At 43.7% G+C, this 22712-nt stretch overlaps 1 non-coding gene across 1 annotated transcript; it reads right to left on the bottom strand.

Annotated features, from left to right (window-relative positions):
* Nucleotides 1-20539: 20539 nt before the first annotated feature.
* LOC119949066 lies at nt 20540-20676 on the bottom strand. The gene has a single exon (XR_005457162.1). It is a non-coding gene; the product is annotated as a small nucleolar RNA SNORA7 (small nucleolar RNA).
* Nucleotides 20677-22712: the final 2036 nt, after the last annotated feature.

Genomic DNA, 22712 nt, shown 5'->3' with positions numbered 1-22712 from the left:
CTATAGGACTCAAAGTTAGGGGTGTTTAGAAATAAAAATGTGCTAGCTGTTATTTCAAGTATTACGGTTCTTTTTCTTCTCTGTATGCTTTCCAGGAGCAGTAAGAAAGAAATGTTTTTAGTTGGCCTGTCATGTTACTCTGAGTGTGCAGCTTGTTCTATTTGGATGTATTCTCCAGAGTGATAAGTTAACTAGATCATGGTATGGGTAGCATCTCAGGCTGGACTATGAGAACCAGAAATCTGTCAGAATGATTGCAGAAGGATCAGTAAAAAAGAAATTGTCGAGTATTTGGTTTATGTCTTTTTTTTTTATTATTTCTCATGCCTCCTCTGATGGAAGACCTTGAAAGCAAAGTGCTGTCCTTCAGAGTTTTAGCTTATTATGAGGATTAACTTTTGAACTATTGCTACTTTATTTGTACGTACAGTATTACTTTCTTATTCAAAGATGATGGCTCATTTTTTTAAGTATTACCTTGACGTGATTATGGGGCATCAAAAAATAGAATTCACTTACATTGACTTCTTTTGATGCTGCAGAATGATGTTGTGGATGTAAACTTGGGTCATATGTGCTTCTGCATTTGCCCCAAATCACGAGTATAATATTCCAGATATGTCTTTAAAATCACATCTTAGATACCCATATGCCTTCACACACAAACATGGGATTTGACCTTACAACACACTTTCCAATATCCTGAATCCTCTCCCTACCACTTAGATCCTCTAGCATACTAACCCCACCTAACATATACCCTCTACCTCTCAGCTTCCTCTTTACCCTTTTCAATCTTTCCCTCCCTTTTCTTGCCATAATATTGCTCACTTCTCAACTCTTCCCTAGGACCAGCAGTTGGAAACACCTGTAGCCTTCTGCAGTGCAAGATAACAGGCCTGGATGACACTGATATAGATCAGAGAAAGGATCTAAACAACAAGTGGTTGGCAGGGCAGTAAAGTCACATATTTTAAAAGTGGAGAAAATGTCCAGAGGTGTCAATGCCAACCCAGACTGCCATGTAAAGGCAATTTGTTAAGAAGGGAAGAATGGAAAACTTCCCAGATTGTTGGATTGCAGAATTTTTATTCAGCTGGCAAAAATCTTGGATGAAGCAAAGTGCCGTGTATTCTGAAGCAAGTAGCATTCTCTTTATTAGGGGGGCACTGTTCAATGGGCTAAACATAGTTTCTTGAAATTGTATGTGATAGACTTTAAAAAAACACTGTCTATCTAGGCAGCAATATATTTTTATTTCATAAATTTCAGAATGGTTGGTTGGAGTTTAAACAAAGCTGTAAAATAAACTGACCCTTTAGAATGACAAGAAGATGTAAGAGAAGAACATATTAGAAGTATCAGTATACTCTGTTTTTACCAGAAACCAGACTCTCTGAAATGAACCAAACAGGATCATTAACATAGTCATAAACAGGATGGAGATGATAGCATAATCAGATTTCAAGATGGATTTTTTTGTTCACAAAATGCATTCCAAGATGCTGAAGAAAATAAATAGCAACATAAGTTATAACTGGAACCAGTTACCTATTATTGAAGGATATGAGAGAATAGGGAATCAGTTTGTTGGAATTTTATTTGCTTTGATGTCTGTCTCCCCCATTCTTGACTGTAAGCTTGTTGTGGGCAGGGAATGTCACTGTTTATTGTTGTATTGCACTTTCCCAAGAGCTTAGTACAGTGCTCTGCACACAGGAAGTGCTCAATAAATATGATTGAATGAATGGGAAAGCATCAAAAAATTCATTTGATGGGGAAAAGAACCAAATGCTGTGGGGTGATGAGACTAGGGCAACCTCATGGTAATGAACTGGGCTTTTATTCTTTTTTTAATGGTATTTGTTAAGCACGTACTGCTAGGCACTGTACTAAGTACTGGGGTAGATACAAAATATACAAGATAATCAGGTTGGACACAGTCCATGTTTCACATGGGGCTCATAGCTTTAATCCTCATTTTACAGATAAGGTAACTGAGGCCTTCCCCAACGAAGCCCTCATCTTCCCTACTCCCTCTCCCTTCTGCATCACCTACACACTTGGATCTGTACTCTTTAAGCATTTGATATTCACCTCACCCTCTCCTCCCCAGCATTAATGAGCCTATCCATAATTTATTTTAATGCCTGTCTTCCCCTCTAGATTGTAAGCTCTTTATGGAGAGGGAATATGTGTACCAGTTCTGTTGTATTGTACTCTCCCAAGTGATTAGCACAGTGCTCTGGACAGAGTAAATTTTCAATAAATACCATTGATGAATTAATTAATAATCCTGAAGCCATATATTGCGCTGGGCAGACACTAAGCAATAGCTCCGCACTGCCCTCTGCTGCTTTACTGCTTCTCTGCACCCTCTGACTTCTACCTCCATCTTTTTATCCCCCTCTTGGAGCATCTTATTTCATAAAAAGTGTCCCCAAATCACCAACAGTTCCTAAACATCATGATCCAACCTTTCTCCTGAATTCTCTATGGAAATTCCTGTCGAAACTATCTCTATCCCTGTTCAAGGTTTGGGTGGAAAGGGGGAGGAGCGTAACCTGCATGACCTCTAGACTATAAGCTCAATGTGGGCAGGGAAAGTGTCTATTATATTGTACTCTCCCAAGTGCTTAGTACAGTGCTGTGCACACAGTAAGCGCTCAGCAGATAGGATTGACTGACTGACTTTGGCAGTGAATATGAGAACAGAGTGTGGTGGGGTGAGGGTTATGACTGAGGTGCGGCTCTATCCCAGATGTACATGATGCAGAGAGGTTGAAGAGGCAGTGACTACTGAACTCCAGACTGTAAGCTCTTTGAGGACAGGGAACGTGCCCACCAACTCTGATGCATTGCGTTCTCCCATCCCTCTCTAGACTGTAAGCTCTTTGTGGGCAGGGAATGTGTCTGTTATTGTTATATTGTACTCTCCCAAGTGCTTAGTATAAGTGCTCTGCACACAGTAAGCACCCAAGAAATATGAATGAATGCAGTGCTCTGCACACTAAGTGCTCGATAAATACAACTGATTGACTGGCAGCCCTATTTTGAGGGGTGAGGAGCCTCTAAACCGCTTTTTCAGCCACAATGTTCTCGAATTCTTATTGTGTTCAAAATTGTCTAATACCCTTTGGCCTTTGTATTTGATCTTTCCTCATTCATTCATTCATTCAATCTTATTTATCGAGCGCTTACTGTGAGCAGAGCACTGTACTAAGCGCTTGGGAAGTACAAGTTGGGAACATATAGAGATGGTCCCTACCCAACAGTGGGCTCACAGTCTAGAAGGGGGAGACAGAGAACAAAACCAAACCAAACATATTAACAAAATAAAATAAATAGAATAAATATGTACAAGTAAAATAGAGTAATAAATACATACAAACATATATACATATATACAGGTGCTGTGGGGAGGGGAAGGAGGTAAGGTGGGGGGATGGGGAGGTGGAGGAGGGGGAAAGGAAGGAGGGGGCTCAGTCTGGGAAGGCCTCCTGGAGGAGGTGAGTTCTCAGTAGGGCTTTGAAGGGAGGAAGAGAGCTAGCTTGGCGGATATGAGGAGGGAGGACATTATAGACCAGGAGGAGGACATGAGCCGGGAGTCGACAGCGGGACAGGTGAGAACGAGGCACAGTGAGGAGATTAACGGCAGAGGAGCGGAGGGTGTGGGCTGGGCTGTAGAAGGAGAGAAGGGAGGTGAGGTAGGAGGGGGCGAGGTGATGGAGAGCCTTGAAGCCGAGGGTGAGGAGTTTTTGCCTGATGTGTAGGTTGATTGGTAGTCACTGGAGATTTTTGAGGAGGGGAGAATCATGCCCAGAGCGTTTCTGCACAAAGACGACCCGGGCAGCGATGTGAAGTATGGATTGAAGTGGGGAGAGACAGGAGGATGGGAGATCGGAGAGGAGGCTGATGCAGTAATCCAGATGGATAGGATGAGAGCTTGAACGAGCAGGGTAGCGGTTTGGATGGAGAGGAAAGGGCGGATCTTGGCAATGTTGCAGAGGTGAGACCGGCAGGTTTTGGTGATGGATTGGATGTGAGGGGTGAATGAGAGAGCGGAGTTGAGGATGACACCAAGGTTGCGGGCTTATGAGACAGGAAGGATGGTAGTGCCGTCAACAGTGATGGGAAAGTCAGGGAGACGGCAGGGTTTGGGAGGGAAGATAAGGAGTTCAGTCTTGGACATGTTGAGTTTTAGATGGCGGGCAGACATCCAGATGGAGATGTCTTGAAGGCAGGAAGAGATACGAGCCTGGAGGGAGGGAGAGAGAGCAGGGGCAGAGATGTAGATTTGAGTATCATCAGCGTAGAGATGATAGTTGAAGCCATGGGAGGGAATGAGTTCACCAAGGGAGTGAGTGTAGATAGAGACTTCCTCATGTGCTTGTTGCCAACCTCCCGGCTCCTCCCTTCAGACTGTGAGCTCAAGGGCCAGGGATCAATCTTTATGGGTCCTTTCTGTATTCTTCCCTAGTGCTTAGTACAGAGCTGTGCACACAGTGGGTACTCACTAAATACCACAAAAAAAAAGAGTGAATAGAGGAATGAAGGACTCCCCCAGTAAGCTTACATTCGTAAGCTTCATAACCACAGGGATTGAGTCTACTAAGTCTAGTGCACCCTCCCAAGCCCTTAAAACAGCGCTCTGCACAAGTTAAGTGTTCAATAAATTCCACTGATCGATTGATGGCCACCTTACTGGAGAAGTAGCAAGTGTACTCATTCTCACGTGAGGGGGCTTGAGAAGAGAATCTGGTCAATCAGCAGGCCCTCAAACCCAAAGGGGCTCTAAGTAGTCTAGTGCTGCTTCAATTGAGAAGAGGAAACTGGTGATGGGAGGGAGGGATCACTAGAAGGGAGCAACAGAGAAGCAGTGCGGCCTAGTGGATAGAGCACGGAGGTGGGAGTCAGAAGGACCTGGGTTTTAATCCAGGCTCTACCACTGGGCCTCAGTTACCTCATCTGTAAATGGGGGTTAAGATTGTGAGCCCATATGGGACATGGACTGTGTCCAACCTAATTAGCTTGTATCTGCCTCTGCACTTAGTACAGTGCCTGGCACAAAGTATGCACTTGACAAATACCATATTTTTTTTTAAATGAAAGATCTGGGTTCCAATACCGACTCTGTCACTTGTCTGCTGTGTGACCTTGGGCAAGTCACTTAACTTCTCTGTGTCTCAATTACCTCATCTGCACTGTGAGCCCCATGTGGGATATGGACTGGGTCCAACCTGACTAGGTTGTATCTACCCCAGTGCTTAGTTCAGTGCCTGGCACATAGTAAGTGCTTAACAGATACCATAAAAAGGGAGTTCTAGAGAGAGAAGCAGATCTCAAAATGGAGGAGAGGGAAAAGGAAAGCAGACCCAGCTGCAGTGGGGTAGTGGAGAGGGGAAATCTTCCAGACTGTGAGCCCGTTGTTGGGTAGAGATTGTCTCTATTTGTTGCTGAATTGTACTTTCCAAGCACTTAGTACAGTGCTTTACACACAATAAGCGCTCGATAAATATGACTGACTGAATGAATGAATAAAGGTACATAATTGGGCGAGGGACCCAGAGAAGAGAGAAGCCATTGTAGCCTGAGGCTGCTGGAGTTACTCTGTTACCAGTTCTGATCCACATAACACTCTTGAGACAGGTCTCTGCTTACATCTAGGTTATACCTTTCTGAATCTCTGGGCTCAGGCATGAATTGAAGATTCCCAACTCGAGTCAACTGCCAGACACAGTGGAACAGAAAAAAAAAACCATTTAAAATCAAGCTTTAACTTCATAACACTTTGTAATCACGGAGCATCTGCCTAACCTGAATACTGTTTAACACAGAACAATCAAAAGAGTCTGCTGTAGCTAGACAAAAAAATGTTTCATTCCCCAGTGTCATCCATATTCCTACAATTTCGACAAAACCATCAGACATGTATTATTGAAAATAGATGTTGGAAGATTTTCTAAATAATAATGATTTCTGGCTACAACTGGAGAAATTCAGTTGGCTACTTTTCACTACACATGAGTGATTTCCATAGCGACGGCATCTCATGACCCACATAGCTGGATCGCCCACTCAGCCTGGTTCCTAAAGAAATTTACATCACAAAAACTTTCAAGAGAAAAATGTCCGCCTTCCAAAGTCACAGTCAAAAACCTGCTTTTCATTTTTTTTAAATACTCTTTTTTAGTCATTTCCATTTCACATCTTGGATACAGAAGAGGATTCAAAAGGAAAGGTAAAAATCCCCAATGGATATTTTAGTAGAGGTAGCCACATTCTTCAGCAATAGTGGTATGAGCAAAGACATGGACCAGGTCACTACATAAGTGATTCCTCCAATAACCCAATGAATCACATTCTTCTCAGCAAGCACAACCAGAACATAAAAGGAAGTGTTCCCATTAGAAAGTTACTGTGATTCAGGTTCAACTGCATACAGCCAGGCACTGTATAAAGTGCTGGGGTGGACACAAGCCAATCAAGTTGGATACAGTCCCTGTCCCACGTGGGGCTCACAGTCTCCTTCCCCATTTTAAAGATGAGGTAACAGTGATCTGCCCAAGGTCACACAGCAGACAAGTGGCAGAGCCAGGATTAGAACACATGACCTTCTGACTCCCAGGCCTGTGCTAAACGATAAGGCTATTGCAGAATTGTAGTATTAGCCCCACTGTAGCTCTGGGAATCAGGAGACCTTGGGTTCCCTGATTGCTGGGAATATACCATCAGCAGTGCTCGTTTCTGAATGGAGAACCACTCAGGGCATTCTGTGACAAGGCTAATCCCATCAGGAATCGCTGAAAAATAATTGAAAGATATTTGGCTGTCGTGATAGCCACCTGCTGGGTTCGGGCTCCATGTCACAGCGTCGGCACTATGCTATGATCAATTTGGTGGAAAATGCTCGGGAGTATCTGTATCTTCCATAGTGCTTGGCACAGTGCTCGGGCACAGACGAAGCACATAATAAGGACTGTTGGTGCTCAAGCCAACATCACCGATAGTATCTGAATGCTTACTGAATGTAGAGCACTGTACTAAGCTCTTGAATAGAGAAGCAGTATGGTCAAGTGGATAGAGCATGGGCCTGGGAGTCAGAAAGACCAGGGTTCTAATCTGCCACTTGTCTGCTGTGTGTGACCTTGGGCCAGTCACTTCACTTCGCCAGTTCCCTCATCGGCAAAATGGGGATTAAGACTGTGAGCCCCATGTGAGACAGGGATCGTGTCCAACCTGATTTGCTTGTATCCTCTCTAGCGCTTAGTACAGTGCCTGGCACATAGTAAGTGCTTAACAAATACTATTATTATTATTATTATCATTATACGAGTCCTGCACATCAAAAACCTTCACAGATAGTTCCCTAGGTACTGCACCGTTTACCCACCTACTCTCTTGTTATACTCCATACTCCAGTGGGGCCTCACACACCACGATCTCCTGATGGGAGAGACGCTATTACTGCACCTTCATTGATGGTATCTATTGAGCACTTACGGTGTGCAGAGTAGGGTACTGAGCACTGGGAGAGTACAATGGAGTTAATAGGACACAAACCCTGAACCCTAATGTGTGTGGTACTAAGCCATTCGTAGTTCAACTTCTTTTTTTAATAGTATTTGTTAAGCATTTACTATGTGTCAAACACTGGGGTAGGTACAAGTTTTAAGTCAGACACAGTCCCTGTCCCTCATGGGGCTCACAGTCTAAGTAGGAGGGAGAACAGGGTATTCAATTCTCATTTTACAGTTGATAGAATTGATGCACAGAGAAGTTAAGTGACTTGCCCAAGGACACACGGCAAGCAATTGGCCCAGGCTCTTCCCACTAGGCATGCTGCTTCTCCAGGCTGCAGCTACTGGGTGGTAGTAGCAGCATACTGAGGGTGTATGAACAGGTTAAAACAGCCTCCTCCACCTCCTGGACTCTCCCCCCATCCTCTCTCCTTCCCTCATCATCATCATCATCATCAATCGTATTTATTGAACGCTTACTATGTGCAGAGCACTGTACTAAGCACTTGGGAAGTACAAATTGGCAACATATAGAGACAGTCCCTACCCAACAGTGGGCTCACAGTCTAAAAGGGGGAGACAGAGAACAAAACCAAACATACTAACAAAATAAAATAAATAGAATAGATATGTACAAGTAAAATAAATAAATAGAGTAATAAATATGTACAAACATATATACATATATACAGGTGCTGTGGGGAAGGGAAAGAGGTAAGAAGGGGGGGATGGAGAGGGGGACGAGGGGGAGAGGAAGGAAGGGGCTCAGTCTGGGAAGGCCTCCTGGAGGAGGTGAGCTCTCAATAGGGCCTTGAAAGGAGGAAGAGAGCTAGCTTGGCGGATGGGCAGAGGGAGGGCATTCCAGGCCCGGGGGATGACGTGGGCCGGGGGTCAACGGCGGGACAGGCGAGAACGAGGTACGGTGAGGAGATTAGCGGCGGAGGAGTGGAGGGTGCGGGGTGGGCTGTAGAAGGAGAGAAGGGAGGTGAGGTAGGAGGGGGCGAGGTGATGGAGAGCCCTCCTTCCCAGTTCCTAGAATTTGCTTGGATCCCAAGAAGGATTTTTTGGTGGAATGATTTGCAGTTTGGGTTGAGGGCTGCAGGTGAAATTATTTGGAAATCACTGCCCTATCTATGTCTTTTCAGTGCCTCAGTAACTAATTTGCACTCCTTCCTATCTATGGACATATGCTGTTCTCCTCAGCCTGCTTCTTTTCTCCCTCTTGTGCTTTAATCTTTCCCTTCGGTCTTCATTCGTCCATCTTGTCTTGTCTTTCCTCTAGCAGTTTTGTTCTCTGATCCAGCTTCAAACACTGGCTTTCCTTTTCTCTTTATCCGTGCTGTGTACAGGCCTATAGTATTTCACTCCTTTCTTTCTGAAACAAACAGTTGTGACCTTTATATATATATTCTCCATTATAGATGTGTGTGTGTATATATATATATATATATACACACACACATCTATAATGGAGAAATTAACCCAAGGAGATATATACATATATGTATATATCTCCTTGGGTTAATTTCTCCATTAGCACTTCATTGGCAAATCTTTCCAATTAGTCTCTGTGCACAAAAGGAACATTAGCTTTGCACAGTGGGCAGAGTATATCAGATAGACTATATCTTCCCAAGCCAAATTTATCACAAGATTAAGGAATCTTGTTCAAGAGTCCCACACCACGTATGCTACTGTCACGATTTATTCACCACTTAAATTAAATGGGAGGTTAAAGTGATTTCAGGATCTCATCAGTAGAAAACATGTATTGTGCATCCACTAACCAGATCTGTATGGGGCAAATGAGAAAATTTTCCATTTCTAAGGCAGAGGTATCTGTCAGAACCAAACACACATTCATGGGGAGAGACCATAAATTCATGGTGGGCAGGGAACATGTCTACTAACTCTGTTATACTGTACTCGCCCAAGTACTTAGTACAGTGCTCGGCATATAGTAAGCACTCAGCAAATATGACTGAATGACTGAGAATGCAATGCTGGCAGGGGAAATGTGTGTGGAGCAACACACAGTAAGCTCTCAATAAATACGATTGAATGAATGAATGCTAATGGAAATCCTACTTATTGAGTGATTCTGTGTGCAGAGTGCTGTATTAAGTGCCTGAGAGAGTACACTATACCAGAGTTGGTAGATTATGTTTCCTGCCCATATCTAGCTTAAAGTCCTCCTTGGAAATTGGCAGATCATCATATTCATTCATTCATTCATTCATTCAATCGTATTTATTCAATCGTATTTCTTGCTGTGTGCAGAGCACTGTACTAAGCGCTTGGGAGAGCCCAAGAGAACAATAAGCAGACACATTCCCTGCCCACAACGACAGCCTAGGCAGGCAGGCAACATGGACAGTTAGCTGTCAATCTGACAATCTCTTGGCCAAATATCCTTACCCTTGAGGGCTCAGATCAGCAAACCCTAAATATAATGACAAAATGAAGTTCAATCAATCAGTCATATTTATTGAGCGCTTACTGTGTGTAGAGCACTGTACTAAGCACTTGATTCAGATCATCCCAGCTCTGGATGATCAAGAGAGATGGGACAAAAGGGGATTGCGATGGACATCGTGACTTGGACCTCAGGGAGTATTCATTAGACACTGAGGGGACCTCGGAGAAGCAATGGCCACACACAGAATCCTCCTATCAATCAATCAATCAATCATATTTATTAAGCACTTACTGTGTGCAGAGTACTGTACTAAGAGCTTAGGAGAGTACAGCACAATGGAGTTGGTAGAACCATTCCCTGCCCACAGCGAGGTCACAGTCGGTTAAGTCATTCATTCGATCATATTAATTGAGCGCTTATTATGTGCAAAGCACTGTACTAAGTGCTTGGAAGAGTACGATATAACAATAAACAGACACATTCCCTGCCCATAACGAGCTGACAGTCCCCCTGGTTCTTCCTACGTAACATCTTTCTGATCCATCCCTTCTTCTCCATTCATTCATTCATTCATTCAATCGTATTTACTGAGCACTTACTCTTCATCCAAACAGCCACCACCCTGGCCCAATATCTCATCATATCCAGGCTGTTTTCCAACCTGTCTCCAACTCCCTCAATCTCTCCTTAAAGTGGCAGGACAGATCATTTTCTTGAAGCATCACTCAGCAATCAATCAATCAATCAATCAATCGTATTTATTGAGCGCTTACTATGTGCAGAGCACTGTACTAAGCGCTTGGGAAGTACAAATTGGCAACACATAGAGACAGTCCCTACCCAACAGTGGGCTCACAGTCTAAAAGGGGGAGACAGAGAACAGAACCAAACATACCAACAAAATAAGATAAATAGGATAGAAATGTACAAGTAAAATAAATAAATAGAGTAATAAATATGTACAACCATATATACATATATACAGGTGCTGTGAGGAAGGGAAGGAGGTAAGATGGGGGGATGGAGAGGGGGACGAGGGGGAGAGGAAGGAAGGGGCTCAGTCTGGGAAGGCCTCCTGGAGGAGGTCAGCACACATCTCCCCAGTCCTCAAAACCTTACACTGGCTTCTTCTCTCCTTCCGCATCAATCAATCAGTTTATCGAGCACTTACTGTGTGCAGAGCATTGTACTAAGCGCTTGGGAGAGTACAATATAATAGAGTTTGTAGATGTGTTCCCTGCCCATAACGAGCTTCCACATCAAACAAAAACTCTCTCCATCTTACATATCTGTTCTTTCCCTGCTATTACCAAGTGCCATTTTTTTAAATGGCATTTGCTAAGCGTTTACCATGTGCCAGGCACTGTATTAAGCACTGGAGTAGATACAAGCTAATTAGGTTGGATACAGTCCATTTCCCACTAATGAGGGCACTGAGGCCCAGATAAGTGAAGTGACTCACCCAAGGTCATACAGCAGACAAGTGGCAGAGCCGGCATTAGAACCCAGGTCTTTCTGACTCCCAGGCCCGTGCTCTATCCACTAAAGCCATGCTGCCAGGCTTTTGCACTTGATTCCTCCCACGCTAACCTTGATCTCGATTCTCCCACTTCCATCCCCTGGCCTGGAACTTCCTCCTACCCCAAATCTGTCACTCCTCACATCATTCCCCACATTCAAAGCCCTCTTAAAATCCCACTTCCTCCAAGAAGCCTCTTCCCTTCTTAATCCCTAACATCCAGAACTGGGCCAACTCACCAGTCATTTCTACCACTTGTGTATTTTATTGATACCCTCAGAACTTGTATGTTTATATTTATTCCAGTTAACATTCAATTCTTTATTTTGATTGCTCTAATTGTATATATTTTTATGTCTGCCTCCTCCATTAGAGTGTATGCTCCTTGTGGGCAGGGAACCCATCATGTGCCTGTGTTGTACTTTCACAAAGTGAAGTAGTGTGGTCTAATGAAAAGAGCACAGACCCGGGCAATCAGGAGACCTGGGTTCTAATGCTGGCTCTGACACTTGCCTACTGTGTGGTCTTGGGCAAATTGATTAACTTCTTTGTGCCTCAGTTCCCTCATCTGTAAAATGGGGATTCGATACCGTTCTCTCTCCCTGTTAGACGGTGAGCTCGAAGTGGGACACAGACTGCGTCCAACCTGATTATCTTGTATCTACCACAGTGCTTGGTACAATGCCTGGCATGTAGGAACCACATAACAAATATCACTATTATTATTTTCCTTATTCCCAAATGCTTAGGGCTGTGCATCACACCTAGTGAGTGTTCAATTAAAACCATTACTACTACTACTACTACTACTACTAATGATGGTATTTGCTAAGTGCTTACTATGTTCCAGACACTGTACTAAGCACTGGGGTGGATACAAGCATATCATATAGACTGCAAAAGTAATAATAATTAACAACTGTGGCATTTGTCAAATTAGGCTCCAAACACTGTACTAAGCCCCGAGGTTGATACAAGAGAATTAGGTAGGTCAGAGTCCCAATCCCACATGGGGCTCACAGCCTAAGTTGGGGGGAGAACAGTATTAAATCCCCACTTTATAGATGAGCACCTTGAGAAGCAGCGTGGCTCAGTGAAAAGAGCACAGGCTTTGGAGTCAGTGGTCATGGGTTCAAATCCCAGCTCTGCCACTTATCAGCTGTGTGACTTTGGGCAAGTCACTTAACTTCTCTGTGCCTCAGTTGCCTCATCTGTAAAATGGGGATTAAGACTGTGAGCCCCCCATTGGACAACCTGATCTCCTTGTAACCTCCCCAGCACTTAGAACAGTGCTTTGCACATAGTAAGCGCTTAATAAATGCTATTACTATTATTATTATTGTGAGCAGGAAATGTGTCTCCCAAGTACTTCGTACAGTGCTCTGCACACCATAAGTGCCTAATAAATATCATTGATTGATTGATGGATGAGGCAACTGAGGCAAAGAGAAGTGAAGTGACTTGCCCAAGGTCACACTGCAGACAAGTGGCGGAGTCGGGATTAAAACCCAGGCTCATGCTCTTTCTATTGGGTCGCACCGCTTCATGGGGCAAACCTGCAGCAGTCGAGGGAGGTGCAGATGACCTATGCTGACAATTCCCTCCTATCCTTCAACTCCACTAAACACCCCGCCACCCCAACAGACAGAATAATAACAAATAAGTGCCTTCAGAAGAGGGAGGGATAAGAATACTCACATTTGAGAAGGAGAGAGAGTGTGAAAGGCTTTCCTACTAGGACAAGGTAGATTGCTGCCCAGTTGGGTGATGATGCTAAAAATGAGTGGGTTTCAAAACTGAGACCAGGTCAAGAGCCCTGAAAAGCCCAGAGAAGTTGTTTAGCCTAGCACACCTGATTCTTCAGTTGGGTCTACTTTATTTACTCAAGGAAAGTGCTAGTGGCAAACACACTCCCAGTGCCCTAAGAAAACACTTATGAGGCCACAATTACTAGATTAAAAATCATTTCCCTCCAATTTCGACCGAAGACAAAACTGTCACTGGGACTTTCCATTAGTCATTTGCTCCTGGAAATTGCCTTATAACTGGAAGAAAAGGGAAGAAAAAGCATTAATTGAAACCCAAATTGCCCTCCAAAGGTCTCCCTGGTTTGCTTTTACATTCCCGGGGTCCTTTGCTAAATGACTTGTAGGTTAGTCTCCCGAGCCGCCCCCTGCCCCATCGGAGGGTGGCCCCCCGTCCCCCGAGACCAACGGACGCTGCCCACCCCCTCGGGCCGCAGACTCGGCCCGTCTTGCCCCCCGGCACCAATAAAGGTGAATAACGATCACCAGAGAAGCAGCGTGGCTCAGTGGGAAGAGCCCAGGCTTTAGGTCATGGGTTCAAATCCCGGCTCCGCCACTTGTCAGCTCTGTGACTTTGGGCAGGTCACTTCACTTCTCCGTGCCTCAGTTCCCTCATCTGTAAAATGGGGATTAAGACTGTGAGCCCCCCGTGGGACAACCTGATTACCTTGTAACCTCCCCAGCGCTTAGAACAGTGCTTTGCACATAGTAAGCGCTTAATAAATGCCATTATTATTATTATTTGGCATTTTCAGCCTTGGAGGGGCCCATGGTTAAAAGTTTGGACTGAAAGCTTGGAAAACCAGTGAAGATTCTTCCATCCTGTGTGTTTCCCATCTGGAGCCTCATTCTCCTAAATATGAGGGTGGTTAGAAACCCCCGTGCAACTCTGAATCATGGCATTACCTTTGGACTCTGAGGAGGAGGGGCCTGCTGACAACATCATCTGAGATCTTGGATGAGGCAAGAAGCGGCAGATTCTTGTTTTCACAAGTTGTGGGACTTCCAAGCGTCTTTTTCTGTAGGGTGCAAAGGAAGGAAAAGATGAGACTGTGAGCCCATTGTTGGGTAGGGACCGTCTCTATACGTTGCCAATTTGTACTTCCCAAGCGTTTAGTACAGTGCTCTGCACACAGTAAATGCTCAACAAATACGATTGAATGAATGAATGAATGAATGAATGAATGACCACTTGGGCAACAATCCCCTTTCGATAGAATATTTCCCATCAGGGAGTGGCCCAATTCGTAACATTTCATAGCAAAGTTGCAGGGAAGACCTAAGCCCGATGAGATGGTGGTACAACTGTCACAATGGGGGATAATAATAACGATTGTGGTATTTGTTAAACACTTATTATGTGTCAATCTCTGTTCTAAGTGCTGGGCAGATACAAATTAATCTGGTCAGAGACAGTCCCTGTCCCACTGGGGCTCTCAGTCTAAGTAGGAGGGAAAACCCATTTTGCAGTTCAGAAAACTGAGGCACAGATACATTAATTGATTTGCCTAAGGTCACACAGCAGGCAAGTAGTGGATCCAGGATTAGAACCTACATCTCCTCCCTGTTGATATTATTATTATTGTCCAGTGCCCTGACTCAGGAGCCATAATCCTGTTTTAAATGAGATTTTTAAAGCTGGCATGAGGTTCTAGGTAGGAAGCAGACAATTCATTGACTCTGATTCTCCTCCCTCCTTTCCCTGCAAGAACATTGAAAAGGCAATCAAATCAACCATCTCGAGGAGCGGGTCTTTCAATCCTAATGAAGCCCTTCACACTAGGAGGAAGTGTTTCCTGGCACCTTCCTAATGGGTTATCTTTTAAGTTTTAAAAAGCATGTTTATGAAGGGAGCATTTAAAGTGGAAGAACAAAATTCATACTTTACGGAGGCAGGCCAGCAGTGTGTCCCGGAGAAGCAGCATGGTGAGGAGAAGCAGCATGATGTAGTGGATGGGCCTGGGTGTCAGAAGGTTATGGGTTCTAATTCCATCCCCACCACTTGTCTGTTGTGCAACCTTGGGCATATCACTTTATTTCTCTGGGCCTCAGTTACCCCACCTGTAAAATGGGGATTGAGACTGTGAACCCCCCATGGGACAGGGACTGTGTCGAACCCAATTTGCTTGTATCCACTCCAGCACTTAGTACAGTGCCTGGCATATAGTAAGCGCTTAAAAAATACCACAACTGTTATTATTATTAATCACATTAAAAACAAAAGAGGTGTAACCTGGTCATCAGCATTACTCTTTTGGACATTCATGTGCTCTAATTAATAAAGCGGTGTTGGTTTAGAAAATTTAAAGGTGAAGAAAAGATGATCTGAATCTCAAAGGACTCAGAGAATCTTATTTCAGCTGGTGCCCTAGTTTGGATTCCACTCTGCCAATTAAAATTTGGAGCAAGAAATTGCCTAAGGCCTGTGACTAGGTCACATGGCTCTTTCCCCCTCCCCTTCACATGTCCTTCTTCCCTCCGATCACCCTCCCTGCCTCACTGACAGTTGTGTTATTCCCCTCTGAAATGAACTGGGCATTTACTCCTCAGATAAATGGAGTCAAATCGATTGGCCAGAGAGTACGGCAGATCATCGAGAAGCAAATGAGCAACCAAAATTTTATGCCAAATATTTCCCCAAAATTCAGATGATCATTTCAAACAACCCTGACTATTTAAACCTTCCTATCTCCATCCCCTAATCAGTGTGCTAAAAACAGTGACTGTTTGGAAGGATCTGAAGTCAACTATGGTTAACTCCTCATTTTCTGGGCTAATTGGAACCAGGGAGAGGATAGATCATTGAAATCAATCAATGGTATTTACTGAGCACTTACTGTGTGCAGAATACTGTATTAAGCTCTTGGAAGAGTACATATAACAGAGTTGGTAGTCACATTCCCCACATAAAATCAGTAATGCCTTCATTGTTTTCTCCTCCCAAACATCACACCAGAGCTATTAACAAGAAGCAAAAGATTTGAGGTTCACCTCCTCTCTCTGTCCCTACCGACTTTAAAATGGGGATTCCAACAAGCAGTGAAATACCCCCAAAGGAGGAGGAGGTGGAAAGAATAGCCATAGCAAAGGCAAATCAAAGGTTGTGAATAATCCACAAACTTGAAATCAGCCCTAAGAAATTGAGGGTGACTGACTTCCAGGAATCTGCCCCATGACTCTTTCTCTGAATCTCTCTCTACTTTCGCTGAGCAGAGAAGATAAGGTATTGTGCCACAGTTCAATTTTGTCAGCTCAAACTCTGGTCATAAAGACTCGGAGATGGTGATTTCTGAAAGTCCTTTTCAAAAAAATTACCCCAGCAACTTTCATAGTTCTGTCCTAGTCATTCCAGAGTGTTTCTAAGAGTAAACAGAAATGAAAACTATCTTGAATTAATTATGCAAGAAATGTATTGTGACTGGAGCGATTTCATATTCATTCCTTAATTGAATAAAGTAAATGGACCACATGACAAGATGAATATTGAGTTTTCTTCCTAATATGACCTGGGCCCATTATAGAGAGCCTGAGAGCAACATGGCCTAGTGGAAAGAGCATGCTCCTGGAAGTCAGAGGACCTGGGTTCTAATTCTAGCTCCGTTACTTGTCTGTTGTGTGACCTTGAGCAAGTCACTTCATTTCCCTGTGCCTCAGTTACCTCATGTATAAAATGGGGATTAGAGCTGTGAGCCCCATGTAGGACATGAACTGTGGCCAACTTGATTAGCTTGTATCTACCCCAACGCTTAGTACGGTGCCTGGCACGTAGTAAGCGCTTAACACATTAAAAAAAAAGTCTGAAGAGCAGTCAGCTCATGTCTCTAGCTAGATTTGACTTTGAAAGAGCTGATTAAACCAGGTGATTATACATTCTTTACACTCCAACTCTACCTGGAAAATCACTATGGAATGTCTTAAAGCTGTTATGTTGCTGGCTTTCTGAGTAGTGAGTCTTCTGCCTACTGTTTCAAATGACTCCCCAGAGACAAACCTGGAAGCTGCTTCCTCTTCAACATCCAGCTGCTCACTAACGCCGGGCAATTGACATGAATATTCTGTCCCAGGAAATAAAAGCAATGAAGCTCTTTAAAAACACCTCCTCCCACACACATCAAAAAAGTGGTACGGGCAGATGGAACAAAGCCTCCACTTCACCAGTGGAGACTCACTGAAAACGCATCTCCTGGAGAAACGCGTGACTTTGCTTTCGTCCCGGACAGGATTATTTAAACGTGTTTTGAACCAACAGTTTTCAACCCCAAGATTCTGGCACAGACTCTCATCCTATAAACACGGGCAAGGAGGAGAAGTTGTTGAGGAGAGGCGGGACTTCTGATGGGATTTCGTTGTGTGCGGGGAATCATCATCATCATCATCAATCGTATTTATTGAGTGCTTACTATGTGCAGAGCACTGTGTCTATTATACTGTTCTCTCCCAAGCACTTGGTACAGTGCTCTGCACACAGTATGTGCTCAATGAATATGATGGATTGATTTGTCTACTGTAAACCATAGTATCGAATTCTGCCCAGATGAAAGAAAGTGGAGGATTAAGCAGTTGTCCAGTTAATTTACTCTTTGCCGACAGCTCATCCAGTTCATTTAGATCCAAAAATTCACTTTGGGGCCTGAGGCAGATCCAGCCAGTCACAATGTCGCCTTGACTATAACCCAATTAACCTTGTTAGTCTAAATGCTATGGGTGAGCAAGATATTCCCAGAGTATAAATTGATGTACTTTGGCAGGCATGTGACCTCTTTTAGGTCACTAATGTACCATTTAGTGGTTCATGCTGAAAATTATTAGCAAAGGATAATACTACTGCACTGGCAAATTTAGCCAATAAGTGGTTATGGAAGTTGAAAGAAGAAAGAAAGAGTTAGAGAAACTGTACATGGTGAACACGGAGTCCATCCCAAAGTATTTATGATCTAAGTCAATAATCTATCATTTATTGACATTTATTGAGCACTTACTGAATACAGAGCATGGTACTAAGTGTTTGGAAGAGCACGATACAACAGAGTTGGTAGACACATTCCCTGCCCACAGTGAGCTTTCAGTATAGAGGGGGAAACAGACATGAATATAAATAAAGAATTTACAGATATGTACATTTGTACTCTGAGGCTATGGAATGGGGTGAATACCAAATGCCCAAAGAGTAGAGAACCAAGTTCTCAGATGACACAGAAGGGAGAGGGAGTCAGAAAAAAGGGCTTAACTGGGGAAGGCCTCTTGGAAGGGACGTGACTTTACTAAGACTTCAGAGGTAGGGAAAAAGCAGGAATAGCAGTGGTGCTTGTTAAGCACTTACTATCTGCCAAACACGTGGGATAGATACAAAATAATCAGGTCAGATACAGTCCCAGTACCACAAGGGGCTCACTGTAAGTAATTAATAATAATTTGTGGTATTCTGTGTGTCAAGCACTGTACCTGGTGTGGGTACAAAATAATCAGGTCAGACAGGTCAGTAGGAGGGAAAACAGGTATTTAATCCCCATTTTACAGATAAGGAAACTGAGGCACGTAGAAGTTGTGATTTCCATGATATTACTTAGCCTACTTAGAAATGTTCTTTCTCATAACCACCCCTAAACAAGGAAAGTGTATCTTCTTGGGCTCAGTGTAATTGCAACTAAGGGCAATTTCTCAAAAAAGCTCTTTCACTCAAAACATGTTTCCATAATAGTCATTTCCCCTCAACACACAGATTCAGTTTCATCTTGTTCTCATTTGTGATTGACTTTTATTCAAATAGGAGAAAATAAATTTAAAAAGTACTTACCTGAATCAGTTTGCATCCAAGTATGGATCTTCTAGGGCTAGGCAAGTCTGTACTAGCTCTTGACCATCTGCAGCTGCTGTTTTATTATTATTATTATAGTATTTGTTAAACACCTACTATGTGTCAAACACTGTTCAAAACACTGGGAAGTCAATTAGGTTAGACACAGTCCCTGTCTGGCAAGGGGATCACAGTCTAAATAGGAAGGAGAACAGGAGCTCTGAGGCACAGTTAAGTGACTTGTCCAAGGTCACACAGCAGAAACGTGGCAGAGCCGGGATTAGAACCCAGGCCCTTCTGACTCCCAGGCCCTTGCTCTTTCCACTAGACCATTCTGCTTCAATAATCAGGTACATGCTGCTCCAATAATCTTGTTGGACACAGTCTATGTTCCATATGGGCCTCACAGTCTTAATCCCCATTTTAAAGATGAGGTAATTGAGGCACAGAGAAGTAAAGTGTCTTGTCCAGGGTCACACTGCAGAGAAGTGGTGGATCTGGAATTAGAACCCAGGACCTTCTGACTCCCAGGCCCGTGTGCTTTCCACTAGGCCATGCTGCTTCTCAAGTTCCAATGCTCTCAAGGTTCAGACATGTGGGAAGAATGCTCCTCCTCCACTGGGACACTGAAGTTCCTATGGTCCCCTGCTCTACCTGAGGTTAAGACTTGACCATTGGCAGCAGATCTTCTGAACTTTTAGAATATTAAGAAGGTCATAGCATGGATGCAGATATGACCTTGATCTGAACAGTGAGGACCCTGAAATCCTGTTGCTCTTTTTGTGTTTATCATCTTTGTCTTTTGTATCTTTTTCAGCCTTTCCTTACGTGCCTATTGCCAACATGCTCTCCCTCACCTTCTTAGTTTGTGAGCCCCTTGAGGCTATACATATGTACATATATATACCTCATCTATGTACCTCTTTCCCAGAGCTTAGTACAGTGCTTTGCACATAAGTGCTACATAAAAACTATTACCACTGCTATACCAGGCAACGCATCTCCACAATAATTGCTCTCCCTATTAGATTGTAAGCTCCTTGAGGGCAGGGATCACATATATTAATTCTATTATACACTCCCAAAGGTGCTCAGTAAATATTCTTGATTGATCATTAAACTCTATGTGTTGCTCCACCTACCTTCAAATGCCTTCTCTGCATGAACAGTGAAGAAAGCCAAGGTTCTGTTATTTCTCCTTGTCGGAGGAAGGAATGTGCCCTATTAGCAAAATGAATTAGAAAGTGAACCCTATACTCCTCGTCTTGTCCTATGCTGTTGAGCCGCCTCTGACCCATAGCGACTCCATGGACACATCTCTCCAAGAACACCCCATCTGCAATCGATTAGGTAGTGTATCCATACAGTCTTCTTAGTAAAAATACAGAAGTGGTTTACCATTGCCTTCTTTCACGCAGTAAACTTGAGTCTCTGTCCTTGACTCCCTCCCATGCTGCTGCTGCCCAGCACAGGTGAGTTTTGATCTGTAGCAGATCACCTTCCACTTGCTAGCCACTGTCCAAGCTAGAAATGGAATGGGTATGCCTCTGCCTGACTCTCCCTCCCATAGTCGAGACTGGCAGATTACTGGAAACTCTCCAGTGCCACCCTGAGAGGGGGTACCCCTCCTGCAGGGTCCATAATACCCATACTACTATGGATGCTATGCTCACATTCCCTTAGACTGTAAGCCCCGGATGCGACATGGACTGCGTCCAACCTGATAATTTTGTATCTACCTCAGCACTTAGTACAGTGCCTGGCACATAGTAAGCACTCAACAGATACCACAATTATCATTATTAGGGCCCTTGTTGGGAAACACTGATTCAAGCTTCCTATTAAGCTGATGGTAGAAATGATAGAAAGGTAGAGGACTTATCTTTAGGGAATAATAGACCAGAAAGAAACTTGGAGGGCCTATTTATCTCCCCTCCACCCCGAGTCAAAACCTCCCTGCCTCTGGGAAGGACTGCACTTAAAAAAGCCTCCTTTAGTAACATATTTCCATCACTTGGACTGCTGAAGTCTTTTTCTTTCCTAGGCTAAGTAAGCTTTAATTCCTTTAGCCTTTCCTCCTCAGGTCTTTGACAATGATGAAATGTCAAAGCATCAGCCGGCTGTGCCAATATCCACAATGATATCCTCACTAGGAAGGAATTCTCTAATAGAGAGTGTTAAGAGCAATCACTGTAACTCCCCTCTTGAAACTTGAAGAGGCAGTATCTACTAGTTGATGTCTGGTTGCCTACTGTTTTCTCTGCCGAAAGTGAGTTTCACCATAGCAGTCAGTAAACAAATGTTTGTTCACAGTTTGAGATGGGACCAGGTGCTATATTAGACACCAAAGAGACACACCTTGTGATGAAATTCCCTAATTAATGAGGCTATAGCCCTATTACCAAATGTTCTTTCTCTGTGGCAACTCCTATACTCATTTACAATGGGCAGGGATGGTTGTGCTCATTGAAAGAATTTTCACATTGCCAGCAAAAGCTGAACAGTGAGGAAGTTGGGGTATTTTCTTCATAAAGGTCACTGCTCCTACCAGGTACAGACTGGCCCCATTCCACAGCTTGATTAAGCTTACCATGAAGCGGAGGAGCTGGAGGAGGAAGGAAATGCTAAACACCCAACAGAATCTATATAAGCTCTATAAATAATGATTCCTAGATAAGTGCTGAGAGAGTAGTGAGGCATTTCCCGGTGACAACTAAAGGCACGTGAGGCCTTAAGAAAGACTTTCTGATGCTGAGGCCAGAAACAAGCTTCTGTGAGCTCCTGCTTCCACATTCATTCATTCAATCGTATTTATTGAGCACTGACTGTGTGCAGAACACTGTTCTAAGCACTTGGGAGAGTACACTATAACAATAAACAGACACCTTCCCTGCCCACAACGAGCTTACACTCCACACCAAGAGCGGAGAACCGGACACAGCCGGTCGGGAAGACTGTCTGGAAGCTGGGAAGCTGAGGCAGTTGGGAAGCAAAACCCAAGGAACGTTAAGCAGCTCTGCTTCCTGTTAGTATTGTTCACCTACTTTGTACTTTATTTTTGATTCCTGAATCTTTTAAAAGCTCCTATTGTCTGTAATGCATTCATCTCATATTTGCCTGTCCCATGTGGAATTATGAGCTCCAAGTAGGACTTGGGAGTATGTCAGAACACTTTATCTTGCATTCAGCCCAGCATTTAGCACAGGGTATGACACATACAAAAGTGCTGAATGAATAGCATAACTAAGTAGATTAGCTGTCAGTTACTTGAAGGCAGGGATGGTGCCTTTTACTTTCAGTGTGCCTAGCACAGAACGCTGCATGTTCTCCCCACCTTCAAATCACATCTTCTCCAGAGGTCTTCCCTAACTAAACCCTCATTTCTTCTACTCCCTCTCCCCTCTGCATCACCTATACACTTGGATCTGTCCCCTTTAAGCACTCAATATCAATCAATTAATGGTATTTATAGAGTGCTTATTGTTTGCAGAGCACTGCACTAAACACTTGGGAGTGTACGATTCAACAGAGTTGGTCAACACGATCTTTGCCCACAAGGAGCTTACAGACTATTAGGGGAGACTATCCACCCCACCTTCTGCCCCACAGCACTTAGGAATGTTCATGTAACTTATTTTAATGTCTGCCTCCCCCT

This window comes from Tachyglossus aculeatus, chromosome X3 (genome assembly GCF_015852505.1).
Source record: "Tachyglossus aculeatus isolate mTacAcu1 chromosome X3, mTacAcu1.pri, whole genome shotgun sequence".
Taxonomy (NCBI): Eukaryota; Metazoa; Chordata; class Mammalia; order Monotremata; family Tachyglossidae; genus Tachyglossus; species Tachyglossus aculeatus.
This window is presented reverse-complemented; position numbering and strand designations above follow the sequence as displayed.